The sequence below is a fragment of the Lissotriton helveticus genome, chromosome 8 (assembly GCF_964261635.1).
Source record: "Lissotriton helveticus chromosome 8, aLisHel1.1, whole genome shotgun sequence".
Classification (NCBI taxonomy): Eukaryota; Metazoa; Chordata; class Amphibia; order Caudata; family Salamandridae; genus Lissotriton; species Lissotriton helveticus.
The window spans coordinates 1613700283-1613709908 of NC_136069.1; positions in this window are offsets into that span (position 1 = coordinate 1613700283).

Here is a 9626-nt window from a genome sequence, read left to right on the forward strand (position 1 = left end):
TGGGGCCCGAGTTCTAGCTGTTTGAAGTGAGGCAACATTTGACCCTTTGGCCAAACTGGAAACGAAGTGCATGGGGCTCCGCTGCTGTAATGTGATGGGGCTCTTGGGTGGGCCAGGGCCTGGAGACTGCCCCCAAGATGGAGAAATTGATGGGGAAGCAATGCTAATCTCTTCCGAGATATTGAGGAGGGGCCCAGGCTCATGACCCATCTCTAAAGCCTGTAATGAAGGAAGATGAAGGTGTGCTGTCGTGCTCCCTCTGCCTAAGCAAATGAGTGCACATGACTCTAACCCTGGGCCCTGAAAAAATGATCATGGGAGGGAACGCTGTTGCGCCCCTCCAGCCTGCTGAAGAAGATGGGGGCCCAGTACCACAATCCTTTGCCCCCAAATTCTGCACCTTGCCAGCAGGAGCATGCAAAGCAAAAGACTCTCGCCGGCTCCTGCGGTCGCATAAAGGAATGCTGCTGCGTGCAGAGAGTCAGTTCAGGGCAGTTCCAGGAGAGCTCCCGAGGCTATCCTACAACATTGGCTGCATATGGGGTGCCCGAGTGGGACCGTGTACCATGAGAATAGTAACACAGTGCAAGACACTATAAAACAAAAAGGAATGGAAATTCAGAGCGGCTCTCCCCAGCAGAGCGGGAGGGTGGCTGCTCAGAAATTCTGCGAAAGCTCCAAAGAAATGCCCCATAATACGCCATGGGGATTGTCGTTCTCAGCAGCATTGGGGGGGAGAAAATTACTTATTCTGGGTTTGGGATGGCCCCAGGATAATGGGGTCTCTCCAAAAGTGTTACTAAAGTGTGGGGGAGTTGCAGGAGCAGTGCAACCTCCCCCCCCCAAAAGAAGTACCAGAGTGCCCCCTCTGCGTTTGGTAGTGTTGCAGGGTTTCTGTACTCACACAGAACTGTGCACAGAGGAGTGGAACCTCGGCAAATTAGGATGTCCCAAAACTTACCTTAGCAACCAACTCACCCCTTACCGAGCTAGCTACAGTGTCTCATTGGACATATCAAACACCCAATGTTTAGACAAACCAGAACATGAACTTACAGTACCTCAGGGTACGTGGGACTCATGAACACTCTTTCGTTATATTATCATTACAAACCAGAACATGGAGTAAAGAAGACACATGTGCATTTGAAATGTTTATTTACTAATGCCGTCTTCTCAGGCGCAGTATCTTTGATAATACAAGTATACTTATTATCAGTAGCAAAATTATCAGCATAGTTACTAAGACATAAAAAGCGAATGGTGACAGCATGTTAACATGCTGTAATGAATAAGAGTTAACAACACTTATATCTCACCCTCCCTAACACATATATTATATTATTATCTAAGAAGGTCTCTTTGGGTTGTTTTAGGGCGGGCCCATACCTTAGTGTCCTAGCATGAAGGAATCACATCAGCATACACCAGCTCTCTCTGCATGTGCACCGCATCAAGTGTGTTAACAATTCTCGTGCAAAGCAATATCAATCCCGCCTCAAGCCCAAGTTGGCAAAGGCTGCACTTGTGTTATGACTATGAAGGCGTGGAGATCAGACCTCATAACAATTCCATATCGTGTTGCTCCTGAAACTTCAGCACTCTCCGTGCAGACATGTTTTATTAAACAAAGCAGATATCAGAGCAATAACATATTATTCTCACATTCACCACGGCAAACTACTAGGTTGAAAGCTAAGTCAACAAATGAGGGTCGTGTGCAGAAGTTGCAAGAAAGGAAAAATGGCGTTTAAATCTCAAACGTACCTATGCTAACTTAACACGATATAGGGATATATAGGAGTTATACAACACCCCCCCATGATCCGAGAACGGACTAAATAAGGTAACAGAAGTGCCATCACATGAGAGCAGAATCCATTTATAAACGAGCATGAATATAAAAAATAATGCTAAAAAAATAGCCCACAAATATACCGTGGCTCAAGCCAATAGGCAAGCAAAAAATAAAACGTCTTGACCAAAAGTCAATAAAATCAAGGAAATGCTATCAATCAGCATGTCAATTCGAGGCAGTGTCTATGATAAGACCGTATATGAAAAGTAAGCTGCAACAGCCTCCAGGAGGAAGTCACTGTCCTCATCCGAAAACAGTTCAGCCATCCAATTTAAAAGATGAAAGGAACATACGTGATCATCCAGCACCGGATCCTCTATAACCATCAGAGGACAGCTCGGTGGGTTTTCAAGAAAACTTTGTTCCAAGAAATTTTGCGCTGCCGACAACACATCCCAGGGACCTATTAGTCCATGTGCGACCGCCAAGGCCATAATCCTTTCGTCAGAACAAACCAACTCGTGAGCAATGATAGGACTCATCAGTTGATCAAAATCGACGTCAGAAGATGCTGGTCCGCAGAGACACAAATCAATGGCCCAAAGGAAATCACAGGTCAGACAGCGAAATACAGGCTGGACACAGGTGAAATAGGAGAACCGAAAAGATAATCCAAACGCCGTGCTTAGAGTCGCTAACGGCAGTGTGCCATAGTAATCAAGCATGCGGTTGCGAAACCGCGTCAGTAGTAGCTGTGCGTGGTCTTGCACAGGAAGGGCATCCATATTTAAAAAGGCAGAAAACCACCAATGCGCCAGCCGCTAATGCAAGCAAAAACGGGAACCCTCCAAACAAGGATGAAAAAATAGAATGGAAGAAAGCAGGGATGACTCCAAAAATCTTCTCAAAGGAAGTCACGAGACCACCGCTAACAACTTTAAAAAAATGTGCTAGGCCCGTTGTGGAGGATGCGTTAAAGATTGAACGGACCATGGCTCCGAAATGCAAGGGCAGATCAGTGTTTAAAAGAGCCTGAACCTCCGTGCGGGTGTTAGCAATGTGAAGCACGAAAGTTTCACGGGCCGAGCTCAAGGCCACCTCTTTCTGGGACAATAGAGCTCTTATTCTAGCCATGCCGCTGAATTCTGCTCCCAAGGTCGGTATCTGTGGCCAAATGGAAGACTCCCTATGTTCACGTGTGGGAGGATAAAGAACATTTCTGCAGCAAATAACTCGCTCACTAACCGTTACTATGAAAGCTATACCTTTAATTAAACCACAGCAGTTTTCATTATTGAGCATTAAATAACTACCATTCTCTAACAATTTAAACGTGGGGACGATAGCAGGAACTGGCGTGCCCTGTAAAACGCAAGCCATATTCGGTCGGTCCTTGTTACATGAACCGTGTAACTGTATGTGTCTGCACATTAAAGAATGATCTGGCGTCTCAGTACACTCATCCCCTGTTAGATAAACCTCTTGTTCATCCTTGAAACATCTGTATGTGTATGGGAGTGACCAGACCTCATGAAGAAAACCACTACCTAAGGGTTCAAAACGACCTATTGGCACATATTTCATACAATTTGAAAACTTATATAAAGCAAAAGGCAGTGTTATTAAACCGTGGATAAGCCACGTAGCAGCAGTGGTCTCTGCCACTGAAAAAGGTAAAGATTCCAATCTTTCAATATGGAGCATAGAAAAGGAAGCATCACGCATTGAAAGCAAGCGTTGTTTGTCTGTCAAATTAAACGGTGCAAATAAAGAGGAAACGTTCATGTATCCCCAGGGAACTTTACCCATTTTCAGAGTCTGTAGTGTCCATGCAAACTGCATGATTGAACGTAATTGATTTTGACCATGGTATAATACAGATACTTCATCATGCACAATATCAACAACAGACGACACAATATTATCTAATGTGTAAATTCTAGAGGAAAGCACGTTAATGCTATTGTCAACCACTGCAAGCACTTTCTCAAGATTTGCCTGATCAATAGCCCTAAGGCGTGAAGCAGCCTCAATCTGTGAGAGTTTCCAAATTTCATTGTAAACACCATATAACCACCTTTTCGACCTGCCACTAGCTGGGCCCTTAATGAAATCATTCAAATCCACGTCTGCATTCAGTTTGGAAAGGTGATACTTAACCGCAGGTAAAGTTGAATGTTTCAGCCAAGCTTGACACAACTTGCCAACAGAGTAAGAGGTGACAGTATGACTCAAATCAAAACGGGGATCAGATCTAACAGCCTTAAAACCGTCAGTTATATTTAAAAATCTTTTTTGGCAAGAATCAGCACTACGGTGCCAAAGCAGCCAACCCTTGGGATTCATACTGGAAATTTTAAAGGAGGAATTCAGAAGCAGAGCCTGTATTTCTCTAATGGACAATTTAGTAAAATTACTCCAATTCTCATATTCCTCCAACTCCGGGAAAGACGGGGTGTTCAACCTTTTAGATGTAGCCAATCCAAAGCATGTGGTCTGGGAAATGGTTTCATTTAAAAACCACATATGATTTGGGATGAGACATGCACGGTGCAAAGCCTCAGTGCCTTGTACCTGCCAGGCCCTTGAGCCCCAAACTGATTTAAGGTCTATGGTATCCTTCCATAACTCATACCCTCCAGTAACTAATTGATCCAGGAAGGCCTTTGAATATAACAATTTTGTATTTGTAAGTCTAACCTTGGACAGTGGCTGTTTTTGAAATTTAAAATAAAAGGACTCGGGATTGGACTGATTAAAGTCAGTGAAATAAGTATACTTTTTAAGAAACGTTTCTGAACTCCCTTGTGTTGGTGCTGGGCAATGTTCCCACTGAGTAAAATTAACCGCATCCCTTCGGGAAGATGTCTTGTGTAAGAAGTGATTGCCATAATGTTGGTAACAGAACAATTCACCATAATTAGCAGATTCTAAATATAAATCCTCAGCATCAAAAGCAGCATAATATTTCAAATCAGAAAACAAACTTTCCACAGCATTAACATCCCAATCATCAGAACGAATGTTTTGTTTCACCACATCCCCCATATTAACTCTTAGTACATTAGGGACATTAACGACTTCCGTTGGACCATGAATCTGAAAACGAACTGCATCCCACGCGATTCCATCCAGAACAGGCCACGCTGTGATGTTAACCAAAGTCAAGTCTCTTTTTAATCTGTGTGTAGAATGTGAAGAGGAAAGTGGGGCCAAAGTTCCATTCAAATGAGTAATGCAAGTTCTCTCCTCGACATAGTGTCCATTCATAATCCGAAAAAAATAAAACACAAAACCAATTGACATAAAAAGGTAAACTGAAAAAAGGACCAGCCAAATGTATATCCAAGGAGGTATCAAAAAATGTTTTTTAAACAGGCTAGCATATAATGCAATTTTAGAGGGTTTTTTCGAGGCAAGGGAAGCAGAGTCAAATGAAAATCTGGATTCCGTGGCTAAACGAGCTTGCAGGTCAGGCATGGACAAATCAGTGGGGTATGTATAGTCTGTCTCATCAAGGTTAGTTCCTGGTAAATTATTCAATAATGGACTGGAAACAGCAGGTAATTCGATGGCCACCTCAGGTTCATTATTAGAAGCAGTGGGCATAATTGAATTTCTCACAATGGAAGGACAGGAAACAGCCGGTGTCATGCTAAGAAGAATCGGCCACTCTGTGTATCTTGACATTGTCAATAGAAATAAACCTGTTTTCCTTACGACCTGGAAGTGGTGGTAAAATGACTGTTCTTGTGCCCTTCACTCCAAGCACTGGGACCGGAGCTCGATAGGAGGGACCAAACTCTTTCTTGTTGTCGATCTTCTCTCGAACCAGTTCTCCAACTTGGGGTAGCCAGCCAACTACCGGGATCTGCAACGCATCATCCGATGTGGAGGGCAAATGTTCTTTTGCAAGAGTGTCTCTCGTCTTTTGTAGATTCTGTAAAACATTGCAATGTTCATCTGCGTCAAAGGAAGTGGCGCGAACCACCGAGTCTAGACCGTCAAGGTCAGGGACGAACATCTTGATGCCAAAGAGCATTTCGTATGGGGTCCGCCCACCCAGAGACCTTCTAGGGAGATTATTAAGAGCACGCTGCACGCCATAGAGGTGAGCAAGCCAGTTTCTGCCAGTGCCTATAACTCGGGCTGTCAAAGATTGCTTTAAATCACGGTTCATTCGTTCAACTACACTATTACCCTCGGGTCTGTAGGGTGACGAAAACTTGACTTGGACCCCCATCGAAGTCATGGCATCCTTATACGCCTTAGAGGCGAAAGCCGGACCCTGATCCGAATGGAAGGTACCACAGGCAAAAATCCCTATAAAGATACGCAAATCTCTGATGACAGTCCGGGAATCAGCGCTGCGATGTGGCCATAACCACACAAAGCGTGTGCATGAGTCAACTGCTACTAAGATGTATTTATACGCAGTATCAGATGAAAATGGACCGCAGTGATCTAAATAAACACAGCCTAGTGGTTTATTAGAAATGTACAACTGAGTCTGTGGCGGACGCGTAGCAGTTGAAGGTTTAATCTGCTGGCATATGTCACAAAGAAGGACATAATCACGCGTCTGTTTGTACAGTCCCCGCCACCAGAAACGTTGTTGTAGTTGCGTTACAGTGGCTGAGACGCCCGCATGCGCAGACGCCACACCTTCATGAGCCGCTGTAATCAAGTCTGTTCTGCGATCCGTGTTGGGAATCAGCCGTTCCCCAACATCAGGAATTGTCACAAAAGGAACCTTTTCGGGACTTAAGTGGTATTTATACTTCGAAGGGAATCCCGAAGGATGTTTACCTCCCTTCTCAGAGGCAGCAACCGCTGCCAAGATGTCGCTATCAATCTTGGTTTTAGACCTAGTAACTGCTGCAACTAAGTATGTAGATACTGCTGATTTCGCCGCTTCATCAGCAAGCGAGTTGCCAAGAGCGTGTACTCCCACGCGCTGATGACCGAGAGTATGAATCACATAAACGAGTGGCAACATAGCCTTAAGCTCTGCCACTCGAACCCAGATCATTTTATGTTTTATTGTGCTACCCTTGGAATCACGAAAGTCATTTTGAATCCAAAAGAACAAGTTTTCATTGTAAGACTGGACACAGTAGTAAGAATCACTTACAATTAGAGTAGTAACACTTGAATCTGCGTACTCCAAAGCTAGTAATAGAGCACGAAGCTCTGCCAATTGTGCAGTGCAATCGCCCAGGGGCAACGTGTGTACCTCCCTGGAAATGAACTCATCATTCAACATAGCACCGACTACAATGGCGCATGCGGAAACGTAGGCATGTTTAGAGCCATGCGCAACCTGCGCCGACCCATCAGTGTAAATGATGCAATGGAAGTCCTCCAAAGGTCGCATCGCCAGAGGAGCAGGGTGAACGAATTCATACTGCAAGAACTCCTGCGACCGTAAGGAAGCGTCAAAAATAAACATGACATCCGCGGATGACAATGACGCAGCCCACTGAATCCACCGAGGGTGCAAAGCTTTTGAATTTGGTACACTGGCTTTCGTGACTGCCTCCAAATGAGGACAGGGTGTTACCACTAGCATGCGTTTCCCCTGTGACAGAGCCCGTTCCTTTAGAATAGCCATCTGTACAGCAGTTAAAACCTTTTCTATGGTGGGAAACCGCATCTCAGCCGAGGTGTACAAGTGTGACTTGTAAGCAATAGGTACTGTGTCACCTTCATTAAAAGTGAGGTAAGTGAAACCCACCGTCCCAGGAATTATTCTTATGACCAGGTTGGTGTGGTTATCACGAGTCAGTAAATATTTAGAAGCGAGCAGATCAGCCTGCAATGATTGCAAAATGGCTGAATGCTCAGGCAGCCAGCATGATTTTGAGAAAGTTGGTTGTATCAAAGCATACAAAGGCTTGATACGCTGGGCATATTCCGGAATGTAAGTTCTGCCGAAATTCAAAAAGCCCAGTAAGGATTGTAATTTTTTCAGAGTTGTCGGTGCGCGCAATTGTGCGCACTTCTCCAAGAAGTGAGGAGCCAAACCTCTACCTTCATTGTTGAGCTCATAGCCCAAAAACAACACTGTGTGTTCAGCAATGTGCGATTTTGCAAAGTTGAATTTGTAACCCATGTCTGCGAAGTTGCAAACAAGAGAATTTACACGACACAGATGCTCCCAAATATCGTCGTCTGTGAGATATATGTCATCCACATACGAAAAAGCATCAGGGTCGAGTGCCTCCAGAATAGAGACAATTCGAGCGGTAAATACACCAGGACTATTCTTGTAGCCCATCGGAAGACGCCGGAATTGTTTTTGGACTCCAGCGCTTGTAAAACTGGTCCATTGGGAGCTAAAGCTGTCCAATCTGTGGGCATAAAAACCATTGGATATGTCAAGCGTTGTCTTGAAACGCTTACGCACGAGACTATCCACTAGGGCAGAGCCGTGGGTATTCTGTACTGCACAGTTACGGCAATGCGAGTTTAAATGCCGGTAATCCAAAACCAAACGATATGATCCGTCAGGTTTATTCACAGTAAAAAGGGGATTATTCATCGGTGACACACACGTTTCAATAACTCCCTGATATTCCAATTGTTCAAGGATTTCCGCGACGGAAGATTTTGCTTCACGCCGAATGGGATATTGAGGTTGAGGCTGCGGCTGAGACCGCAACGGAATTTCGTGGCAAGGCGACAATTTATCCCAACCACATTGGTTACGGTACAGAGCCGGCGCGAGAGCCCGAGCCCACTCTTCTGCAAAATGCTGCGCATGCTCTTTCGAGACAGTGTTCGCGAAACTGGGTAGGATTACCTCCTCCCCTCGCGGCGCCGCGAGCACAAAAGGTGGGGGCCAGTCAGCCTCCGAAAGTAAAATATCATATGTGGAAGACAGATTCTCCCAAAATACACCTTTAACGGTACGCTGTATGTCACCTTTATTTAACAGGACAATTTCATATAGTCTTTCAGGGGGAGCAAGTCTCGTATCCGCTGTTTCTATCACAACGTAGACATCAGTCGCTGTCACCCTCAGTAGTGGACGCAGCGCCTCTCTGACTATGGTTATCTCCGCCGCGCTGTCCAGCAACGTCAGAGCCCAAGTCAGATTCCGAAGCCGCGTTCTCACTATCTGTGGCATATCGATGCGCTGTTAAGGCTGCGACTTTCTTTTTCGCAAACTGCGGACGCCTAGGCGTAGAATCCTCCTGCTTCACTGCGCCGTCCGTCTGGCGGGACTGACCACGTCCTTGTTGGCCACCACGTCCACGTCCACCCCCTCCTCCTCCACCGGTCTTCGGGGCCGATGTGTCCTGAAAGGAACGAGGAGAGCGTTGATCAGAACCCTGAAAACGATCAGGTGATTTAATCATCGCGCGGTCGCGCAAATCATAAACTTTTTCGGATGGCGCAGGAGCTTCTATTGCAGGAAAAGTACTCTGAGTCTGTATTGTCTGCTTCCCCTGTGTCTGTTTTTTAGGCCAATTTTGTTTCTTGGACTTGGGCTGGGCATCTGTCACTGCAGATTGTCCCTGTGGTTGTTTTTTCTCCTTTACTGGAAAATATTTTAGACCTCTACTTGTGCGGCCAATAGTTTTATAAGCGGCCACTACAATCTTTGCTAACTGGCGGGGTTTGTCGGCATCGGGCAGAGCAGCCAAAGCATTCGACACCTGAAAGTTAACTGCATCTCCTTTAACATTGGAGAGAATGAGATCACTTACAATCTCAAAAGAACCACACAGGCGCATACCCAATTCAACCGCTGCCTCTGGACCGTGATCATTCTGAACACGTCTAACGATTTCAGGCAGGGCAGTCATAGACGGGGTGCCGA